The 23,706-nt window shown below is 43.7% G+C and overlaps 1 protein-coding gene across 4 annotated transcripts in view; it reads left to right on the forward strand.

Moving 5' to 3' along the window:
- Positions 1-23,706, forward strand: part of MACROD2 (mono-ADP ribosylhydrolase 2) — a 981,328-nt gene that overhangs the window by 734,042 nt on the left and 223,580 nt on the right. The window lies entirely within an intron of this gene.

Raw genomic sequence — 23,706 nt, forward strand, 5'->3', positions numbered from 1 at the left:
ATATGTGAGGGTCACATACATTTGAAAGCATGCATCTACTTGTAGGAAAATACAATAGTTCAACTCATAGCTGTCAACCGTCCCTTATTTGGCGGGAAAGTCCCTTATCCTAGCGCCGTGTCCTGCTGCTGTCCCTTATTGATGATGTCCCTTAAATTTCCCAGGTTTCAAAGGAAGCAGCTCCTCTCCCTCCCTCCCTGCCGGCCAGGGAGGAGGGAGGCTCCAACTGTGTTGCTTGGCTGCGTTGCTCCCCCAATAAGGAGTCTAAGAACGACTGGGGGGGTGGAGCTTGCATGCTTTGTGTCGAACAAATCGGCCGCATTGTCTGGGAACTCGCCTTTGCTCAGTGCTTCCCAGCGGAGAGGTGACGGTGGTTTTCCTTGCTGCATCCCCTTTGCCGGGTTGCTGCACTGTGGGAACCACCGCTTGAGGCTTTGTTTGGCTGTTGGCTGGGCTTTCTGCCTTTGGCTCAGAGGGGCTCAGAAGTTGAACATACCTGCGCTCCAAAAATCCCTTATTTTGGCTGCTGATCCCTTATTTTCAAGGCTGCTGGTCCCTTATTTTCAAATCTGTAAGTTGACAGCTATGGTTCAACTTCAGACATTGCCTTGTTGTTTCTTCTGTGTAGTGAAGACTAGGCAAATGCTCAACTGGTCATGGGTTAGTGATACAGTCTTGTGGTCTGTGCTTGCCACATTTCCTTCAAAAGACACATTTGAGAGCACCGGCCAAGCAAAACTTACTCAGACTTCCAGAGCAGGTATCACAGAGCATTCTCTGACTGATGAAATCTGCAGCTTCTTGATCAGCCAAAGTAAGGTCAGTTTTCTTTTTTCTGTAACGCAACCCCAGGATATTAATTTTCTTCTCATTAGTTTGCTCTTTGTGTTCAGTTCATTTGTATTATCCTCATTTGATCAAGCCAAAGTCTGTTTCATTTTTCTCTCGTAATATTAATTCTGCTAAAAAGACATTCCTGCAGAGCTGATTGATATATTAACAGGAGGAAAATGAATGTATTTTTTTTTTTTGAGATGTCACAAATAAGAGCTCTTCACACAAATAGAATGTACAGTATTCAATGCCATAAGAAGGTGCAAAAAAAAATCTGTTATTTTGTTTTCAGTCAATTGTTCTGTCAAATGTTTGAACATTTGTTGTTCATTCAGTATTCTTTAAAAGCCCTTAAGTCCATTTTCTTTGGAATTTCCCATTAACACATGTGTTTGGCAAATAATATGGGACCAATTTTATGTGACTGGATATGTGACTGAATCCCATAGAGGGGTTTTGGACAGGTAACAGGAGATGTAGGCCTTTTTTCATCCAGAACTCGCCAGAACTCAGTTCTGACACCATTGCTATTCTAAGAGAACAAGAGAGGCGTTCATGGTGAGTTCCAGCACCTCTTTCCCTAGAAAAATAGCACTGAGCAGATGTCTAATTTTTACATGGTATCTATCATAGATAAGAACACGTTAATAAACTAGCCGATATCTAGAAATGCTTTGCTTGTATATGATGAAATTAATGTACATAGATAATTTCATCATCTCTTAAATAGCATGGATCAATACAATATTTTAACCTTAATTTAATTGCAACTATCAGCCAGCGGCAATGTTTCATCAGGGTCCACTCCACCAGCTCTGCTGAGAGGCCATCAGTAAATAAAAATGTGGCCATATCTGTCCACACACAAACAGAACAGACTTCTGTTTACACTAGTAGACCTCAGCTTCTTCTCCCCTGCCTCTAGCTCCCCGTCCTTTACAATCTGCTTTGGGAGACAATTATGAGTACATGAAATTAATAGCTCCTGAGTCATTTCTTAAATACTGGGAGGGATTGAAGAGATAAAATCTCAACTGAGAGAACATTGCATGAATTAAAAAGCAATCAAAGGAGCCCTAGAGTGCAGCTGGTTCACACATACCATGCCATGGGCTTTCCAGATGTGCATTTCTGGAGTAAGCCATGGTTGCTCAATGTCATGTGGGGTTTGGAAGATGCTCCATGCTGCTACTGGTGGGCTCAGAAGGTCCACATGCAGCTGACATTCCCAGCTCCTTCTTCTCCTGGAGATAAGAGTTGGTGAATTGAATTGCCTCGGGAAAGATTGCAGGCAAACAAGGAATAAGCTCATACAATAAGGCCGCTTCAGTGGGCACACAGTTGCAATGGTGGGCTAGATTTCATTTAGGGTGTGTGTTGTGGTGTGTGTGTGTGTGTGTGTGTGTGTATGTGTATGTAACAACTCCCCTTTCTTCCCATATGACTAATCTAATGGAAAAAATTTTAAACATTTTATGGAACAAATTGTATTATTTTCAAGCTTAGCCACCATCCGAAGAAGTTAGTGGGAATTAATCTTAAAGATTAAAGTATAGCAAATGTGTGTTTATTATACCCTAAAAGACAAATTATCAGTATTTCCCAGAGAGTTTATAATTCAGATGAACAGAACACATTTTTGTGAGTCTTCTCTTGCTCTCTTTACCAGTTTTAGCAGCACAGAGAATGTGCTTATTCTAGATTTACTGTTTGTTACATGAAGCCTGTAGTTTAGAGTCAGGAACTGTCGTCTTTCAATTTTACTGACAATATATGCCACTGATTTTGCCTTAGCTTATACATTTATGTTAATGAATTCCTCTTATACTGGCAGACAAGTCCACTTAGGAACAAAGTTTGTTTTATCATGGATTGTTGTCATAATGAGAGATTTACTGCCAGCCATTTGTCTTTAAAATTGCTCACCTGAAACAGACAAATGCCTTCTTTCCATGTGGAGGCATTTTTATTTTGTGCGCATTATCATGAAGGAAATTGGATTACAAGACTTGTTTGTGCAAAGGCTCATGGTCAAAAATTGAAGCATTTTTGTGTGAATGCGTGAAACATTGCAATCATATGTTTTTGTGAAATGTCACCAGAAAAGGAGATAGTAAAAATATAGACTTCCAGAAGGCTCTTTAAAGTGAAGGATAGCCCATTACTAAAGATGTATTTTGACAGCTGCCTATCTTCTGATTTTGAATAAAACATTTGCTCATTTTTAATGTTTTTTTTTCAACACAATACTGTAGCTATGTCTTTAAAATGATAGTGGCTTGGAGAAAAGATGCGTTAATCTTCTCTTTCACCTGTAAAATGTGAATAGAGATCAGCTTCCTGAAGCCAGTTAAACTGTCAGCTTTAAAGTTGACATGGTAAGGGATTCATGTTCAGATGTTCTAGATGCAAGCTGCTCGGGATTCAGAGAGCCACCCAATTAGTTCCTTGTACTTTGGGTGGGCTAGTGTACCTCAAACACCACATCCCATTTGCTGTATAACAAGCCTCCTTTGAATTCTGGGTCAGTTTCCAAACCAGTGCGTGTGTGTTTTTTAATACTGAATGAAGGTTTGCGGTTAAGAACACAGAGAAGAGCACTTGCTGGGTCAGATCAAAGACCCCATTTAGCCCAACATCCTGTTGTGATTCGAGGACCTGTCCGTCTGCTTGGGAATAATAAAGACACGTGGACACAGATTATTAGGTTAATGGGCTAGAAAAAGGCCACAACTTTATTGATTACAGCATGTGAGAGGTATTGGCTTAGGCATTGGACAACAGCAAATCTTGACTCCACCCACTCGGAGAGGGGTGAGTCTAACGAGCGTTAACCACCAGGAGGGGGAGCCTGTTGATGCAAATACAACTATAAGCTCTCCCCTGATGTCACCGGGGGTCGTGCCATGGCCCCCAGCCACGCAGGGCATCGGACAGGATCCACGACCACCAAATTCCTTTAACAGAATACCCATAAGTGAAGGGGTAGGCAATGGCCACACCCTGCCCTTCCATACACCAACAACACATTCCAATGCCTAACCGCCAATACCGAGAAAGTTGTGATGATTGCCACGAGGTAGCCGAAAAAACCAAGAGGCCGGTGCCAATTTGGCAATTGGGAAAAAACTCCTACAAGGCCTCCTGGGCAAACATGGCGACCAACCGTGGGTTCATAGCAAGGTCAAGCGAGAAGAGATGCACTAAAGGGAGCGGTGGGTGGGTGACTCGCAGAAATCTGGCAGTGCAATGGAGGGGAGAGCTGCCGCAGCCGCATTTGAACGGCTAAACCACGCCCCCGAGCTTCCTCCTGATTGGAAGCCAATCCGGGGGGGGGGGGCGTAGCACGTCAGCGACAATGGGAAGCAGGGGCCGGAACGCTCCCTGCGCAGCATGGGAACCGGTTCCCGATCATAACCCCTCCCCTCCAGGGGGAGGAGAGGCTTTCTCACAGCAGCCAACTAGATGCCAATGGGGAGGAAAGCATGTACCAACTGAGTGCAGCAGCACTCTTATTAAAAACAGTCTGGGGAGTAAAAAGCCATGAGATGGGAACCTGCAGCCTAACGGCTATATTCAGCCCCCAGCCTATTTCCATATAATAATAATAATAATAATTTATTATTTATACCCCGCCCATCTGGCTGAGTTTCCCCAGCCACTCTGGGAGGCTCCCAATCAGTGTTAAAAACAGTACAGCATTACATATTAAAAACTTCCCTGAACAGGGCTACCTTAAGATGTCTTCTGAATGTCAGGTAATTCTTTATCTCTTTGACATCTGATGGGAGGGCGTTCCACAGGGCGGGTGCCACTACCGAGAGACCCTCTGTCTGGTTCCCTGTAGCCTCACTTCTCGCAATGAGGGAACCGCCAGATGGCCCTCAGCGCTGGATCTCAGTGTCCGGGCTGCACGATGGGGGTGGAGACGCTCCTTCAGGTATACAGGACCGAGGCCGTTTAGGGCTTTAAAGGTCAGCACCAACACTTTGAATCATGCTCGGAAACGTACTGGGAGCCAATGCAGATCTCTCAGAACCGGTGTTATGTGGTCCCGGCGGCCACTCCTAGTCACCAGTCTAGCTGCCGCATTCTGGATTAATTGCAGTTTCCGGGTCACCTTCAAAGGTAGCCCCACGTAGAGCGCGTTGCAGTAGTCCAAGCGTGAGATAACTAGAGCATGCACCACTCTGGCGAGACATTCCGCAGGGAGGTAGGGTCTTAGCCTGCGTACCAGGTGGAGCTGGTAGACAGCTGCCCTGGACACAGAGTTAACCTGCGCCTCCATGGACAGCTGTGAGTCCAAAATGACTCCCAGGCTGCGCACCTGGTCCTTCAGGGGCACAGTTACCCCATTCAGGACCAGGGAATCCTCCACACCAGCCCGCCTCCTGTCCCCCAAAAACAGTACTTCTGTCTTGTCAGGATTCAACCTCAATCTGTTAGCCGCCATCCAACCTCCAACCACCTCCAGGCACTCACACAGGACCTTCACCGCCTTCACTGGTTCTGATTTAAAGGAGAGGTAGAGCTGGGTGTCATCTGCATACTGATGAACACCCAGTCCAAACCCCCTGATGATCTCTCCCAGCGGCTTCATATAGATATTAAAAAGCATGGGGGAGAGGACAGAACCCTGAGGCACCCCACAAGTGAGAGCCCAGGGGTCTGAACACTCACCCCCCACACCACTTTCTGGACACGGCCCAGGAGGAAGGAGCAGAACCACTGTATGACAGCGCCCCCAGCTCCCAGCCCCTCTAGACGGTCCAGAAGGATGTTATGGTCGATGGTGTCAAAGGCCGCTGAGAGATCCAGCAGAACTAGGACAGCTCTCACCTTTGTCCCTAGCCCGCCGGAGATCATCAACCAGCGCGACCAAGGCAGTTTCAGTCCCATGGTGAGGCCTGAATCCCGATTGGAAGGGATCCAAATGGTCCGTTTCCTCCAGGCGTGCTTGGAGTTGTTCAGCAACCACCCGCTCAATCACCTTGCCCAAGAATGGCAGATTTGAGACTGGGCGATAGTTGGCCAAATTGGCTGGGTCTAAAGATTTTTTTTTTAAGAAGCGGTTTAATGACCGCCTCTTTCAGCGGGTCTGGGAAGGCTCCCTCACAGAGGGAAGCATTCACCACCCCACAGAGCCCATCGCCCAGCCCTTCCCGGCTCGCTTTTATCAGCCAGGATGGGCAAGGATCAAGGAGACAGGTGGTCGGTTTCACTCGTCCAAGCAGCCTGTCCACATCCTCGGAGGTAACAGATTGGAATTGATCCCATATAACAGGACCAGACAGAACTCTAGCACTCTCCCGCCCTGGCCCTGCTCCCACGGTGGAGTCTACCTCCTTCTGAATGTGAGCGATTTTATCTGCAAAAAACTTTGCAAAAGCATTGCAGGAGATCTTGGGGTCCCTACCAGGCCCCGGTGGAACAGGTGGTTCCGATAGATTGCGAACCACCTGAAAAAGTCTCCTGCTGCTGTTTTCTGCAGATGCAATGGAGGCAGCGAAGAAGGCCCTCTTCGCCGTCGCCATTGCCACTTGGTAGGCTCGACGTTGAGCTCTAACCCGTGTCCGGTCTGATTCAGAATGAGTTTTCCGCCACCGGCGCTCTAGCCGTCTCAACGATTGTTTCATCACCCTCAGCTCCGGGGAAAACCACGGGGCTGTCCGGGCTCCATGCAATCGGAGAGGGCGCTTCGGAGCCAGACAGTCAATAGCCCTGGTTAACTCCGCATTCCAGCGTGCCACCAGGGAATCAGCTGAAAGACCATCAACTTGGGATAAAGCATCCCCTACCACTCTCTGGAAGCCAATTGGATCCATTAAGTGGCGGGGGCGGACCATCCGAATCGGTCCCACCTCCCTGCGGAGGGGAAGGGTTGTGAAGAAGTCCAGTTGCACCAGAAAGTGATCTGACCATGGCACTTCTTTTGTTTCGCTTTTAGTTAGTTTCAGATCACCAACATCCATAGAGGTGAACACCAGGTCTAAGGCATGCCCATGGCTATGCGTTGGGCCAGACTTATTCAGGGACAGCCCCATGGAGGCCATGCTTTCCACGAAGTCCTGAGTGGCCCCTTGTAAGGTCGTGTCGGCATGGATGTTAAAATCCCCCAGGACAACCAAGCTAGGTGTCTCCAGGAGCATATGGGTGGCAAGGATGGGAAAATGGGAGGAAAGGGGTGCAAGAAAGAAAAGAGGTGGCAGAAAGAGAGAAAAAACAGGTGCCTTGTCCAGTTTTGGCTTGGACCAGGGGTGGGCAACCTAAGGCCCGTGGGCCGGATGCGGCCCAATCGCCTTCTAAATCCAGCCTGCGGATGGTCCGGGAATCAGCGTGTTTTTACATGAGTAGAATGTGTCCTTTTATTTAAAATGCATCTCTGGGTTATTTGTGGGGCCTGCCTGGTATTTTTACATGAGTAGGATGTGTCCTTTTATTTAAAATGCATCTCTGGGTTATTTGTGGGGCATAGGAATTCGTTCATTATTATTTTTCAAAATATAGTCTGGCCCACCACATGGTCTGAGGGACAGTGGACTGGCCCACGGCTGAAAAAGGTTGCTGACCCCTGGCTTAGACCCTTCCCTCCTTTTATCCCAGGTTCCACTGGCTCCATCTCCTGTCTGCTGACAACCAGTGGCAGACTTTAGGCTCTCAAATTTCAGTGGCACCCTGTTTGATCCTAAAATTCGGTGCCTCCCACCTCTTTTGTGCTCCATTCTACAGCATTTCTGCGGCACCCCCTGCAGTGCATGACCCAGTTTCACTACCCTAAAACCACCTCTGCTGACAACATGTGGTCCCTGACCGATTACCCCCAAGGGAATGTCACCCCATGGCACAGAAAAAGTTCCTCGCCCCTTCTTTAGGCAGCCACAGGCCTTTCTATCGTGCCTCTTTGGATCTGGGCCAATGGGTTTCACATCTTTCAAAGGCTGACTCTATTTGTCAGAAATCTGCTCTTTCATTTTTGACTCAAAAGATGCTTTCCGGACAAAGCTCTTTGTTGATGAAACAGGCTAGAATACAGCCTTACACCTTTGATCATACAGAGTGCCATGGAACAAGTGGCCTTCTCCCTTTGGTCAGACTGCAGAATCCTTAAACAAAAGGGTCGCAAAAGCAAGGTAATAAAAGCATCTTGCCAGGATGAATCATGATGCTTTCTGTGGCAAAATTGCTCATCCCTCCTAGTGGTCCTAATGTATCATTATCACAACAGGACAAATAACAGGATCTCAGCAGGTTTACTTATTGAATTTTGGTTTTCCCTGCCCTTGGGTCAATTATTCACTTATACCAAATCAGTCTTCTGACCTCAGGCTGTAATCCTGCTCCGTGTTTTGCCATTGAGGAGCAGGATATGCCATAAATCTTCCTCAGATGAAAGATTTTAATAAATTTACTTGGAATATTATGTCATGAGGACATTAGCGATACCAGCTCATAAAGACCCCTTTAATTGATTAAGAACAACACCATTGACCTTTTAGCATGGCGGCAGCACCTGTCCTTTGGAACTCCCTGCCTATTGATATTAGGCAAGCACCCTCACTATGCTGTTTTGAAGTAAAACCTTTTTCTTCAGCAAGCCAACCCAGACATTTTTTCCCCCTGGGTTTTTCTGGGTTTCATTGATTATTATTTTTAATGTATACAGTGGTACCTCGGGTTAAGTACTTAATTCGTTCTGGAGGTCTGTTCTTAACCTGAAATTGTTCTTAATCTGAAGCACCACTTTAGCTAATATGGCCTCCTGCTGCCGCCGCACTGCCAGAGCATGATTTCTGTTATCCTGTAGCAAAGTTCTTAACCTGAAGCACTATTTCTGGGTTAGCGGAGTCTGTAACCTGAAGCGTATGTAACCCGAAGTACCACTGTAATGCTTAGTCTTCTGAGTAAGTGGTCTACTGGTTGTTACTAAATAAATATATTTGGAATTTGATAGGTTCTCTGCCCCAAAGTGGACTCTCTCATTTACTGACTGCTCAAGTTAATCATCTAGGTGTTAGAAAGACACCCATTTCTGGCCATAGTTTAGTCCTGTATGACTTTCAAGTCTACAAAATGTTTGCACGTCCAAATCTTCAGTGTTACATTTGAATTCTGTGAGGCTGCTCATGGACCTACATTGCGGAGGGACTGGGGAAACGGATGATTTTGCAGCAGCATAAATGATATGGGTAGAATCTACCTGATACAGAAATGTCACCTTCACAGTTTATGAACCTCAGAAACCTCTGTTCCATTTCTTTTATGAAAAGTCTGGCATGAAATTTCAGGAGAGTGCATAGCCCCACTATGGCATATTTGTGAAGCATTTAAAGGTTACTTAGTAAGTGCAAAATGCTTTAAATTGAAAGCAAACCTTAAAATGGGAAGCATTTCCGTGCTTAACTTTTAATAGGTTTTCTGATGAAAATGTATTATTTGATGAATTCAGAAGTGGTTTAGGAAAGGCGCAGTCCTTATGTTTGCTTAGGACTAGTCATGACCTATGTAATCTTGTCCAAAGACTGTGAGCAATAATGCATTGCACTTGTGGGGGAAATGTACTGTGAATGATAATATTGGCATGCTTTAGCTTGGATTTCTATCTTCAGTCAGCAAAAAAAGGATTGAATCTGCTAAATGAATGCAACCAACTGAGCCAAGTAAAAGTATTACCGAAATGGATTTAGACATAGTCTGTTGGCTAAACAACCTTACTAGCAAGAATTTAGCAGAGATGGCATTAGGCCACCCTGGTTTATGTGTAATTTAAAGAAGCTTCCTCTCACATTCTAAGCAGTGAGTCTCTTTAAGGGATTTTGTCTCGAGTCATGAGAGTCTGCTTTTTCCTTGTCACTGAGAAATGTAGTTAAGAGTATCCCCAAAATTAGAGGGAAACAGGATGAAGGAGCCAAGCTCTTTGAAAATAGGGGTTACTTCCAAAGGGCAAAAAAGGAAATTGAAAATAAGATAGAGAGTTTGAGGGAAAGGAATGTAATGTAGCTGCATATTTACTTTCTACGTAGGAAGGCAGCAGCTGCCAATTGAAAAAATTAAGAAGTGAAGTGTTGTGTATGGTGTCCTTAATCACAGGCTGCCGTATATAGATTGCTCGACAGAATCTAATCAGTTCATTTGTGAGAGAAGCACCTGGAATGTAGATGGGCCCAATACTAGTTAAGGAGAGCCACGTTTTCCTGATGGTGTGTCAAAGTGGAAAGATGTAAAAAGCTAAAAACATCAGCTTGGATCCAAAGCTGTCCGGCATGAACAGACAGGCACTTCAGCTTGTATAAGGAGATGGAGGGGCGTGATTTTTGCCAACCCCACCTCCAACTGTAGCCCATGCACCATATTCCACACAACCAGCTCCTGTCTTCCACTGCCTCCCGCAGTTTGGTCAAACTCATGCTGGTAGCTTCAAGAACACTGTCCAACCATCTCGTCCTCTGTCGTCCCCTTCTCCTTGTGCCCTCCATCTTTCCCAGCATCAGGGTCTTTTCCAGGGAGTCTTCTCTTCTCATGAGGCGGCCAAAGTATTGCAGTCTCATCTTCACGATCTGTCCTTCCAATGAGCACTCAGGGCTGATTTCCTTAAGAATGGATAGGTTTGATCTTCTTGCAGTCCACGGGACTCTCCAGAGTCTCCTCCAGCACCATAATTCAAAAGCATCAGTTCTTCGGCGATCAGCGTTCTTTATTGTCCAGCTCTCACTTCCATACATCACTACTGGGAAAACCATAGCTTTAACTATATGGACCTTTGTTGGCAAGGTGATGTCTCTGCTTTTTTGGGGGTAGTGGGGGCTTAAGTGGAGAGGCAAAGGGGGGAAAATAATAATAATTTTACTTACTTACTTACTTACTTATTACACACTGCCCATCTGACTGGGTTGCCCCAGCTATTCTGAACGGCTTCCAACATAATAAAAACACAGCAAGATATCAAACATTTAAAACTTACCAATACAGGAGTGCCTTCTGATATCTTCAGAAGTTCATGTAGTTGTTTATCTGTTTAACATATGACAGGAGGGCATTCCACAGGGCGGGCACCACTACCAAGAAGGCCCTCTGCCTGGTTCCCTGCAATCTCACTTCTCACAGTGTGGGAACCACCAGAAGGCCCTCGGAGTTGGACCTCATGGTCCAGGCTGAATGATGAGGGGTGGAAATGCTCCTTCAGGTATACTGGGCCAAAGCCATTTGGAGCTTTAAAGGTCAAGTTCCACAAGTGAAGCGCCACTGACACTTCTTAGGATTCGTCCTGTTATTTTCTAAGGTAAATGTGGGGTTTTAGATAAGATGCCTCACTATGTATCTCAGATATGTCTAGTTGTCTGCATCTGGAATAAAAAAGATTGCTGACTGAAATATATTTGTGCCTTAATCATCACTTTGATGCTTCCTTCCTCAGCCACACACTGCTATTCATGTTGTTTCTTACCCGTGTAATCCTGGGAATTAGCTAAATCAGTCAATTGCTGCAATTGCATGCTGATGACACAGGGCATACGACGTTCCAGCAAACAAAAACACTACCGTATGAAGAGCAGTTTGGCAGCTGTTGAAAAAGCTTCCTCAATAGCAGGGTGAGCCACACTGTAATGTTCATTATATTAATTGAGCTTCAATGCCACTTACTTGTTTTTAGTCCAGGAGAGCAAAGAAAAACCAAACAAAACAAAAAACTACAACACTGTCCTGGCAAAAGTATCCTTTCATGTTACACACACACACACACACACACACACACACACACACACACATCTATGACATGCTTCAGAAAGATTAATTCAAAATATTTTTAACAACAATGTATGTCAAACTGTCAAAGGTTTAGTGACAAATGTTTAATGTTAGCCAGCCACATTCGCGTCCCCCGACTACCACATTCCACTCCTCCATTTTCCTTATGGCAGTCGTTGTACAGTCATTGTGGTTACTCCAGTGCACAGTAATGCCAAAATGCTACCATTGTTAGGTGTCACAGGGACATTTTTTGTAAATCAACACTCCATTGTCCTCTCTTTTTCTCCCGTCCCAAAGCAAGGTCTCTCAGTCCAGATGAAGAGATACAAGCCAGTGCTCTTATGCAGAATAAGAAAACCAGCTAGCCAATTTAGCACCTCCACTCTTGCCCCTTCGTAGATGGGACTCCTGAATTCCTTTTTCCTTCATCATCATGCTTCATGGAGAATCACATACATCTGTAGAAGAGATAATCTCCAAAACAAACAAACAAGACACAGAAGAAGTCAGTCACTCACTACACAGAAGGCAAATGATGTTTATTATGAAGCTCCTCCTGATGTGTTTCATGCATGCAGGCTTTCAGCAAACTCTATATACATACTGGGATATTCAATATTGTGGTATATTATGAATGGAACAGGTGATGAAAACTTTTCCTAGGAATTTGTCATGATTATATCAAGCAATTGCAAAAACAACTGCAATATCATCTTTCTTATAGTCAGGCACCCATTAAGGTCATATTGTAAATTGTTAAGATCTCTGTGAAAGATGCCCTTAGACTGGAATTTTGCAATTAGAAGATGAAGATGCATCTGACCACACTGGGATGGTGTGTGTGTGTGTGTGTGTGTGTGTGTGTCTGTGTATTCAGGTGCATGCTTCTTTCTATTGTTCAATAGCTTGGCATAGGATTTACTCCTTGCTAAGAAGATTACAAAGCAAATTCATGTCAGTATTGATAGGGCTAAACTGGAAGCCTTTCTGTTTGTTTGGGCTCTAGAGTATTCTGCAGCTCTTTATAGGCCAGCATTACAGCCTGTAAAATACAAACCTTAGTGTGTTGTGACCACACAATTAATTACGTGGTTCACAGTACAATATTAACCCACCCAGAATTTAGGGGCTGAGTTGGGATTAGTATGGCTGTGTCGCAACAAAAGCCCCTAGTGGAATAGAAAGCTACCACTGGTGGTTCTCCTGTCAGCAGAAAACCCCCCAAAGGGCTGTGTTGGGTGTAAGGTATCTGCAGTTTGGGGTCCACTGGATCCAAAGCCCCATAGATTCTCAAGCCCCTCGTCTACACCAGTCTAAAGCTCTGCTAATGTCACCGTCCGAAGTGCTTACCATGTTCTGTATTATTCAAAATTGTTGCATAACTTTATTTGAAGTAATAATACTGATTTTGTTGCTGGGTGTTTTTCTGTTTTGTTTTATGTGTCTTTTACCTATTGGTTCTAAAAGATTTTGTTCATTGAAAAAGCTTTTTAAAAAAATAACATGGAGGCCTCAGCACAGACTATCTTTCCCTTTTATTGAGCCCTACCCATGATCGGGATTTGCACTTCTGTGAAATGTTCATGGCGGTGACCTGAAGATAAGATAAGAAGAAGTGATACAAGTGGCTTAATAAGTATAAAAAGTAATCTTGACAGAATCTGTATATGTGTAATGGTACACATCCATTATCCAGGCCAGTCAATTATTTATTTCATTGAAAAAGTAGACCTATTTTCCCACTGAGCCACTCAGTGAATATTACTGCCACAGGCAACTGTATTTTGCAGTTTTTAAAGTGCATTTTAAAAGACCTGCTAATTAGCTGTTTAATTACACGTCCAGGCTTCGAGGGTGCATTTGCTTTTGTAAGCAGTTATTTATCAGAAAGCACTCCTTTCCTAATGCTTTTGTTTCTGCTTTCTACAAATTAAATTACAGAGAGATTTAATTTTGAGCTAATTAGGCATGAATATCAGAGAAACTGTGCGAGGCAATTGGGAACAATGCATTCGGTCCTAGAAGTTATATTCCAGTGAGGGCTACATTGCATTTGGTGTCATTACCTATATTAGTCATCTAAGTTAAGACAGTCAGATTGGGACAAAGTGTATACACCAGAGAGGCTGCCAAGGTCTGGAAAACAAATCAATTTAAATTGCATGTTCTGGTTTCATCAGTTATGAATCGTGACCTAAAAATTCTAGGGGACACTCCAGATCTGCCATGCTTTCAGCCAGCTCACTTATAAGTCATGCCTGAGGAGGGAAGGAAGTGCGAAGCTACGTGCAAGTTATATTATATGATGATTCCATCTATGTTTGTTTTGTTGGGAATCAAAGACTGGCTGTAGCTTTCCAGCAAACATGCCTTGTAGCAAAATGAGCAATGTGTATAGTCATAACCACACACGGCTTTTACAGTGCTAGCTTGGCAGAACCTCCCTGTTTAAAAGGAGAAGCATTCTTCAGTTGGAATAAAATGCAGTCCTGTTTGAGAAGGCCTCTCCTCCTTCCAGAGGGGAGGTGTTGTGAGCAGAAGACGATTCCCGCATCACGCAGGGGCGTTATGGCCCCTGCCCCATTCACATGGCTGGCGCGCCATGCCCCCGGTTGAGCATCCAACCGGGCAGCTTGGTGCGGGTGTGCTTTGCTGCTCAGAATGCAGCCGCGCCAGCCATTCTGCCCATTCGCTCACCTTTTCGCTGCGAGTCACCCATCCACCACTCGCTTAGGGCTTAGGGCTTAGCTTTTCTCTTGACCTTGCTATGGACCTATGGTTGGTCGCCCAGGGGGCCTGGTAGGAATTTTTTCCAACTGGCAAATTGGCTCCGGCCTTTTGGTTTTTTTCTCCTACCTCGTAGCAATCGTCACAACTTTCTTGGTATTTGGCGGTTAGGCATTGGAATGTGTTGTTGATGTGTGGAAGGGCAAGGTGTGGCCATCGCCTACCCCTTCAAATTTGGGTATTTCGTTAAAGGAATCCAGCGGTCGTGGATCCTGTCCAATGCCTATGTGGCGGGGGGCCATGGCACGATCCTTGGTGACATCAGGGGAGAGCTTATAGTTGTATTAGCATCAACAGGCTCCCCCTTCTGGTGGTTAACCCCTATTCAGACTCACCCCTCTGCGAGTGGGTGGAGTCAGATCTTCCGTGGTCCAATGCCTAAACCAATACCTTCTCACTTGCTGTAATCAATAAAGTTGTGGCCTTTTCTTGCTCATTAACCTTATACACTGTGTCCACGTGTCTTTATTCCTCCAAGCGGGGATCGGGTGGAAGGAAGCTGTTGTTCACGCAGCAAGTCTCAGCACAAACCAGATAAGGACCAAGAGGGGCAGGACCTAGAAACCTGTCAGGACAGCAGGTTAGGTATAGAATCATAGAAACATGGCATTGTAGAATTGGAGGGGACCCTGAAAGTCATCTATTCCAATTCCCTGCAGTCATAGCTGTCAACTTACAGATTTGAAAATAAGGGACCAGCAGCCTCGAAAATAAGGGATCAGCAGCCAAAATAAGGGATCAACAATTACTTTGATAAAATACATATTTTGTTGCATGCAAATGGCTTTAGATACCCATTAGATCCATAAATTACCATATAGCATATATTCAACACACACACACAAAAAAAAACAGCAACAAGTTGTTGTTGACAAAGGACAGCTGGACATAGAAAGGGCCCCATTACCTTCAGTAGCTTATTTAAGGGACATCATCAATAAGGGACAGCAGCGGGACATGGCGCTGGGATAAGGCACTGTCCCGCCAAATAAGGGACGCTTGACAGCTATGCCTGCAATGCAGGAATCTCAACACAACTGGGAGATGCTGGGGACTGAACTGCTGAGCTGCTGTACCGCTGAGCTCTAGCCGCCTCCATAGCACCGCATGGCTTCTTTAAAAGAAGAACGCCCAATATTATCATTATCAAATCCATCCTTCATAAAAAGCAGTAGTTTACTCATACGTGATGTTAAGTCCGTGGTGTGCTTCCTTAGGCGACTGGATAACCAAATTCCTATCTTAAGGCATAAACATTCCCTGCTTTCACCTGCTCCAACCTACCTCATTTGCAGTGTGAAAGTATTTCTGGCCATTTTATGTGCAGCTTTATGGTGTGTTTAAAATGTATTTCTCAGAGAAAAACAGCCTTTAGCTCCCCTCCCCTCCCCGCAGACTGTCTTACTGTGGGCAATATCAATTCAAATAGAGGCTATTCATGAAATGTTATTGCCCAGTGGCAATGAGGTTGTGAGCAGGCACCGTAAGTGTTTTATGTCATCTTTATGGCAGGTTTCAAGCCAGCTCATTCGTACAGTTTGAGCTGGGGAACAAACTAAAATTTTCGGCAACAAAAGCAGGTAGATAGGTTCCAATGAGGAAATAATTACATTTTCTTTTTCAACTTTCAATTCCCATCAGCCCCGGCCGCCAGCATGAATAATAATCTTGCCTGATGGTGTGTGACTGCTTTTTGAAGGGACTCTCTCTGGATTCAGAGCTTTACAGTATGTCAACAGCACACATTTGGGGGGGGGGGGCAAGGTGATAGAGTAGTGGTGGTTCAGCTGCAGATGCTGCTGGAGGAAACGGATTCTTTTGACCCATTTCAGTCTGGATTCAGGCCCAGTTTCAGGACAGAATCAACCTTGGTCAGAGATGCCTAGAGAGGCCTTGAAGGTGACATTTCCTCCCCAGAGTGGCTTCAGCCCTCCCCATCTTTCCCCAGAAATCAGGTGCAGGTGCAAGGAGGAACAAAGGCATAAAATGGAGGGATCAGGTGGGTAGAAATTGGGGAATGAAGACCCGTTAATTAGTATACCTTGTTGGGAATCTGAATACATGCAGCTACTCACACAGAGTCAATTAGGGTTTGGCAGACAGCCAAGGTAATGTGAAGGAGTAAGTCTGCCTAGTGATACAGAGGCATGGAGACAGCTCCATAATTGGTCAAGCTCTCTCACGGGAATAATGATTAATGGCCTACTAACTGGAATGTGTGTTAGTACGAGTTCGAGTGTAGGAGTTGGAGGTTGAGAGTTGTAAGTCGTGTATGAGACAGCTAGCTAAAGATCCGTGTTCTGTTCTGTTCCTGTAAATAGTCCACTGTATATACCGTAATAAACAGCTAACTACAAGTTCCTGGTTCCTGCTTCGTCCATCCTGTCTGCAGCCAAGTTGCCGATTGCTTTCATGAACTCTGCGTTTACTCTGCTAGGTCTGGCTAAGGTCCTGCAACTAGTCAGAAAGTTGCGAAACACCAGTAGGTTTTGCCAATATACCTTTCTTGTCTGGTGGGGTTCAGGATGGAGGCACCCCATTTCATGAGGTTAAGCGACCCTCTGTACATAACGTATATACAGTTATATACTTCCATTGCTTTTTCCTTGCCCCCAGGAACCTACAGCTTGTCTTAGTATATGGGCTCCTCAGAAAGGGTTAAAAGAGGCTGAATCTGCAGAGGGAGTCTAAGGTGGAGGAAGGGTGACCATTGCACATGCCCCCCTTCTCCCCTTTTTGTCCTCCACCCCTCCAGCAGTGGTGGTACTGAGAGAAGGAAGCCTGCATAAGACACAAAGGGAAGATTGCAAGGTCTTTCTCTTGATGTTGGTGGTGATGAAGGGGGGGGGGGATGACACAAACCTGCTGGAGAGGTGGGCAGCAGGGCAGACCTTTGCCCCCCATGGCAACATTTGTAGATCCTACACTGTATTGTACCTTTAAGAGCTTCACAGTAAGATTGCCAGTCTCTGTCCATAATGAGTGACATTCCTACTTCAGTACAGAAGCTGGCTTGGATCCAGCATGGGTCATCAGAGCAAACATTGCTTTTAAAACTTGTGCTGGTTGAAGGTTGCTTCAAACTGCTTTTTGTTGTCAGTATGTGAGGTATAGACACGTTAGAGCTAACGTTCATTCACACTTTTTGCAAATAAAACAAAAAGGGGAGGGCGAGTAGCATGAGCAATGCCATTAAGTGGGAAGGGCATTTTTCAAACCACTGATGGGAAATGATGGAATAGAGGTGTAAGCTGTAAGTGCTACGGAAGTGCAAAAGGGCTCCCCTCTTTTTCTTTTTCCTTTGAAAACTTCTCCAGCAGAAAAGAGCTTATTATAACCATCATTTTTATAAACAGAAAGGTAGCTAGCTACCTGTTTTCATAACTTATGCTCTCTGGCCAAGGCTGTAAAAGCAATGCTAGCATGCATTGGAGTGTGATGTACTGAATTTTAAAAGCTGCTAAGAAAGGATGTCTTTCTTAAGAAACGTCATTTTGCTTCCTTCACTTTTCACGAATTACTGAGCCCATCCCCCTTCACAACTCTTTCTCTTTCATCTGTAAAATTTCATCATTGCTCATGGAACCGTCCTTCTGTGTTTTGTAATATGAATTCTGGCCATGTAACCAATACCTCCGAGAAGTGCCCAAGACGGGGAATGGTGGATGCAACAGATCACTCCTGTTTCTTGTCTCCTGGAATTCAGAGTCTGCAGAAGGATTCTTACACTGACTATCCGTTGATATGGAAATTCCTGTATTGTGAATTTGCAGGAGCCATTTTTAAAACCACCTTGCTGGAGTTGCTTCCTCCCGCTCCCCACTGCCCTCCCATAAGGGGGAGGAATCTAGTAATTATGGTTTTAATATTTCAGTAAAAAAAACCAAAAAACTTTCCCATCATCGTTTGAGATATTGAAGAACCCTCTTTGAGCTTTGGCAGCCACCCAAAGGGTGGTTTCTCTTTAAAGGGAAGGGAAAATCTTGAGGGGACACACAGACACCCACACACCCTATGATCTACTCTATGAATATTAATCAATGACATTAGGCAAATAGCTGGCATTTCCCAACATGCTCTACTGCTTTGATTTAAAGCAGTCAAATGCAAACAAGTTCTGTGCTGCAAGTATCCAGTGCCCAACGTAACGCTAACATAGCAGGATTTATTGTTCTGAAAAAACGTTTTTTTAAGCATTTTGTGTAAATTTCATATACAAGGGATTGCAGTCCTGCAAATTCTCACGGAATCTCACTCACTGTGTGCTAACTTTGATGACGGCACGAAATAGCGAATTACGTGAAAATTCATGAGCAATTTTGAAATACACAAACTTCTTGCATACCGGTATATTTAGTCAGGACAGATGCAGGTTTTTTTAAAAAAAACACTCTTTGCTGTTTGAACTTTTCGAGGTTTTTAACAACAGCATTACAATTTAGCTATCAATATACGTGGAACATTTGGAAAATTGATTTAGTATATTGATATTTGACTTAAAAAGCATGTAGGTGGATGTATAGGGTACTAAATGGCTCACCGGCTTCCCTGCTTGGATATGTCAGAATTGCCAATATCACACTCCTAAGCTGGGCTTGGCTGGCTGTGATATTAACACAACAATCCCAGCAACGCTGCAGTATTGTCATGTGTGTCACAGCTGGCACTTTGGCCAATAAGATGCATTGCTGGCATGGCATAGTTTTCAGTCAAAGCAGAAGAGACAACTAATCAGCTCCCAGTGCATAGACATAGCTCTGGTTTGCCCCCATGTGTCTTTAATTTGCACACATCAGATGAGGGTGACATTTTAATTTGGAAAAATTGCTAGGTCTGTTCAACTCTTGACTTAAAGGAGCTCCTTTACCCCCTGTGGAAAAAGCAATCACTGCATTTTCTATAATCATGAACTTTAAGATCCTATTTGAGTAAACAGTGGTTTTCATTGATCTCTTTGGTATTTGTTCCTTGGATAATGGGGTTGTAAGAATGCAAGTTCCAACAAAATAGACCAAGAGCCGAGATACTGTTGGTCTGTTGACTCCAATCAGATGTGTATTGACATTTTATCGTTGCTAGAGTTGCTGGAACCATATTCTGCTTCAGTGAAGAAATATGTTATCAGAAATTACAGATGTTACATAATGGTTGCACCTGTTACTGTTATGACATGGTAAGACAGTAAAAATAATGATTCTGTAGGATGTACATAGAGAAAAATCAGGAATGGGGGGAAATCTGTTCATGCATGTGGAATCAACATGTGTTGGTAGTTTGGCTGGCAGACACAATTCATCTCCATTTAAATATTTGTGAACTTGGTTTTTTATGCACAGGTTATGGGTTTTGACGCTAACCGTAGTTGCAGGGCAGTAACTGCTCAAGGCTTGGATTAGCTAGAAAGCTTTGCCCTCCTGATGCTAATTAATCTATGATCTAGTGAGATCTTGAAGATTGTTCTGGTGCAGTTGTAAAGCAAGTCCTCATGAATATAAGAGTTACCATGAGAAGAAGGACTGCAGACAAACACAAAATCAGTCTGCCACCTGAACAGTGAAAGAAGCTGGACATTGTAGACTGCCAAGAAGAGTTAGATTTCAGATCTGCCGTACTGCAAAATAAATTGGCTCATGAAGCATCCCTGTTCCCCGCTAACAGTGAACGAAACAAAACAAGGTCTTCCTGTGTGTGAAAAGCAAACTGAAGCTTTTCATTAGAAGTCTTCCTTTATTGAAAAGGAGTGAGCAGAAGGTTTTGACACAAAGGTCTCTGGATCAGATTAAATTGTACCGTGTTTTATACTTTCCTTCTCCACCCCACTTTAAAATGGGGGTGGGGTGGAAGTGGTATTAAAAATTAAAGCACAAAATTATAATCTGAGCATGTGAACTAAATTAATTCTGCTATCTCAGTATTAGATGGACACATTATGTACAAGATGACAAACATACAAAGGAGATAGTGGATTGACCGAAGGCCCCAAGTGGTTATTTGAATCATTACTTATGGGCTGATTCTGCAACAATATTTCCATTCTATATTCTGAAGCTTATTCTAGAAAATTAGAAATGCCCATTTTCATGTCAATTAATGGTCTAATGGCCTTTAACAAGTAAAACTCCGTATAAGGAGGTCATTTCTCCTTTTGGATATCACAGTTGCTTTCTTTTGCCATACTTCTTCCAGAAGACTGGCTTTGCTCACATATGGTTCAAGGCAAGAGATGCATTGTTTACTTTCTCCATCCAGGGTATCAAAGTTTGCAGCAAGGAGCAACGTACACAGCTTTTTCATTTTAAATAAACAACAACTGTAGGAAGAATATCCCTCTGAAGTAAATTATATGTATGCCTCTGATGTATCTGCCTAGAAAAGGGAATTGACAGTGTATAGTTGGACTGAAAGAAGCAGCCCAGGTGAAGAGCTTTGAAAGCTGAGCTCCTTTTGGCAATGCTTCAAGGGAGCTCGTGAAGTGGTAAAAAATATTTGTCCATTATATAAGAGAAGGAGACTGCATCTCTGTGTTGCCTAGGCAGCATCTGTCTTACCTAGGTTGATGCGCTCATCTGGCATATGCAGAATGGAAATGCTCCTCCATATTGCTTAGGGGATGTGTTCTAGTGCTGCAGTGGTTTCCTTGCCCACAACTAAAGGGCCAGGAAAAGAGGGGTCTTCAAAGTACTGCATAGCTAATCTGACTATATAAGCATGCAAGATAACATCATACCACTATGTGATCCCCCAAACTTTGGATCTGGGAGACCCACGATCATAGTGGAGGTGGGTGGGAGGGTGAACATAAAGAAAGGGTATGTTGGGAGCCATTTTTCCCCCAACTCCCAAGTCTATCTTTTCTCCTTTAGACATTTCATAGTTCATTTCAGCCCTAGTAGAGTGAACTCTCAAATGACCCTATGACATTGGGTCACAAATAATTCAGCATGTAAATGTGGATATCATTAGCAATTCAGCACTCTGCCTTTATCAATTTGGCAAGTTCATTCTCTATTAGTCTTTTATTTGGCTAGTATGTGTAATAACTGGTGTTATTCTGTGCTCTGGATTCCCACTAGTCTATCTTTCAAGTTCTTGTCTTTATACGTCTAGGGATTTGGCACATAAATAATAAGTATTCATTCTCTTTGTTCATTACTTCTGTGAATTCTGAATTACCCTTTTTATGATTGAGACCTGCCACTTGAGTGATATAATTTTTCAGTTTTACCAGAATCATTTTAAATAGAGAATGATAGTACACCACAATATTAAAAATTATTGAACCTCTGTGAGTAAAATAACTATCCATTCCATTGGGTATGAAGTGAAGTGAATTTATGGCAGCCCTACTTTATCATCATTTCACCGCTGCTGCTGACACTTTTTCTGAGACACCAGTTTATTTCTGCTAGAGCTGCTTGGAAGTGAACACTTGCCATTTTACTAAATAATGATTATCTTGTCAAAAATAAATGTTGTGTTTCTTGTAAAATGAGGGACCCATGACCCCAAATAAACAGTGTAAGCAATGTAATGTAAGCAATATGATGTGACACTGCTGCCAAATTCTTTGATAAGAGTACATGTATTGGGTATCTTCTGTCGGTATAACACTGATCTGACATTTTGTGGGCTTTTCTGCTTCTAGGCATGTGGAAAAGAAGTGCAGATCACCAATCAGGTTGTTGTTTTTTAAAGAAAGAAATAGAACTGGTATATGACGCATTGCATACAAATACTGTACATTGTATGCAATTCCTTCAGTTTAATTGTCATTCTTGTACATTCATTTTACTACTTTTGTTACTTTTTTAAAAAAATAATTTGATGATTCTGGATTTTTAAGATAGCCTACCAAATAGAACCATAAAGCAAATATAAAGCAGATCAAAAACATCAGAAACAAAAGCAATTATTGTAGCAACAGTAAAAATACAAAAAAGCAGTAGATATAAAATATTTTGTTACTTAATTAATTCCATATGTGGATTGCTTCTCCTAAAATATTTCTAACGCGATTTCACAGTAAACACATCAACAGTTGAAAGAATTGAAAACAATGACGTATGAAAAGAAAATTTCAGATCTAACGCAAATTGGGATAAAGTTACCAGTAATTGTGCTATTACTATTTGTTTCAGTGGCTATTCTAACGTGTAGTCAGGCAGTTTTAGGGTAGCGTGATTGGTGCAAGCACGCTGGACACTGCACCACAACAGTGCGGTAGAATGAAGCATGAGAGGTGTAAGGGGTGCCAAATTTTAGCGTCACACAGGGGAGCTAAAATTTGAGAGCCCAAAGTCCGCCACTGGTGTAGTTTACAGTTGGGGGTGAAATGAGTACACTAAATGCACAGAAACTCAAGAAAGGCTAACGTAAAGGCCAAGTTACAGATAGGTAGCCGTGTTGGTCTGCCATAGTCAAAACAAAAAAATTCCTTCCAGTAGCACCTTAAAGACCAACTAAGTTAGTTCTTGGTATGAGCTTTCGTAAAGGCCAAGAGCTTCCTTCAACTGGAGTCTGTGTTTATGCTCCTTTTGTGCGTAACTTGCACAGGAAAGCAGCAGCAGAAGTCTGCTAGTATTTCCACTTGCCCTCCACAAGTTAGAATATGCATAGGAGCCCCCACTTCCCAAGTTACATACAGGACAGAGGAGACCTGCCTCATTTTTAAATAGAGACAGTGAATCTACAACCCTCCAGACGTTGATGGACTTACAGCTCCCACCTTTCCTGATCATTGGTCATACTGTGGTGGATGGGAACTGTAGTCCAGAACATATGACAGGCCGCAGGATCCCCATCCCTGCTCTAGAACTTCTGAAATGTGTATGATATAACAGTTGCAATTGAAATTCTTCCAACCACTTGAAGTGTCCGTTGTGTTGAGCTATTTCAATTGCTTTTGTTTGATTTTCTCGTTTCAAACAGCTGAATTTTTATAATAAGCCTGATTTGCAATGGGAGTTGAATGATTCCGATTGCAAATGTACATAATACGTTGGTGTTTTCATTTCTTTTTGTTTTTTGATATACCTTTGCAAGAAAAGCTAATTTGGTCTAGTCTACATTATTCCACAGGGACGCGGGTGGCGCTGTGGGTAAAAGCCTCAGCGCCTAGGGCTTGCCGATCGAAAGGTCGGCAGTTTGAATCCCCGCAGCGGGGTGCGCTCCCGTTGCTCGGTCCCAGCGCCTGCCAACCTAGCAGTTCGAAAGCACCCTCGGGTGCAAGTAGATAAATAGGGACCGCTTTCTAGCGGGAAGGTAAACGGCGTTTCCGTGTGCAGCTCTGGCTCACCAGAGCAGCAATGTCACGCTGGCCACGTGACCCGGAAGTGTCTT

The sequence above is a fragment of the Podarcis gaigeae genome (genome assembly GCF_964106915.1).
Source record: "Podarcis gaigeae genome assembly, chromosome: 3".
NCBI classification, from domain to species: domain Eukaryota; kingdom Metazoa; phylum Chordata; class Lepidosauria; order Squamata; family Lacertidae; genus Podarcis; species Podarcis gaigeae.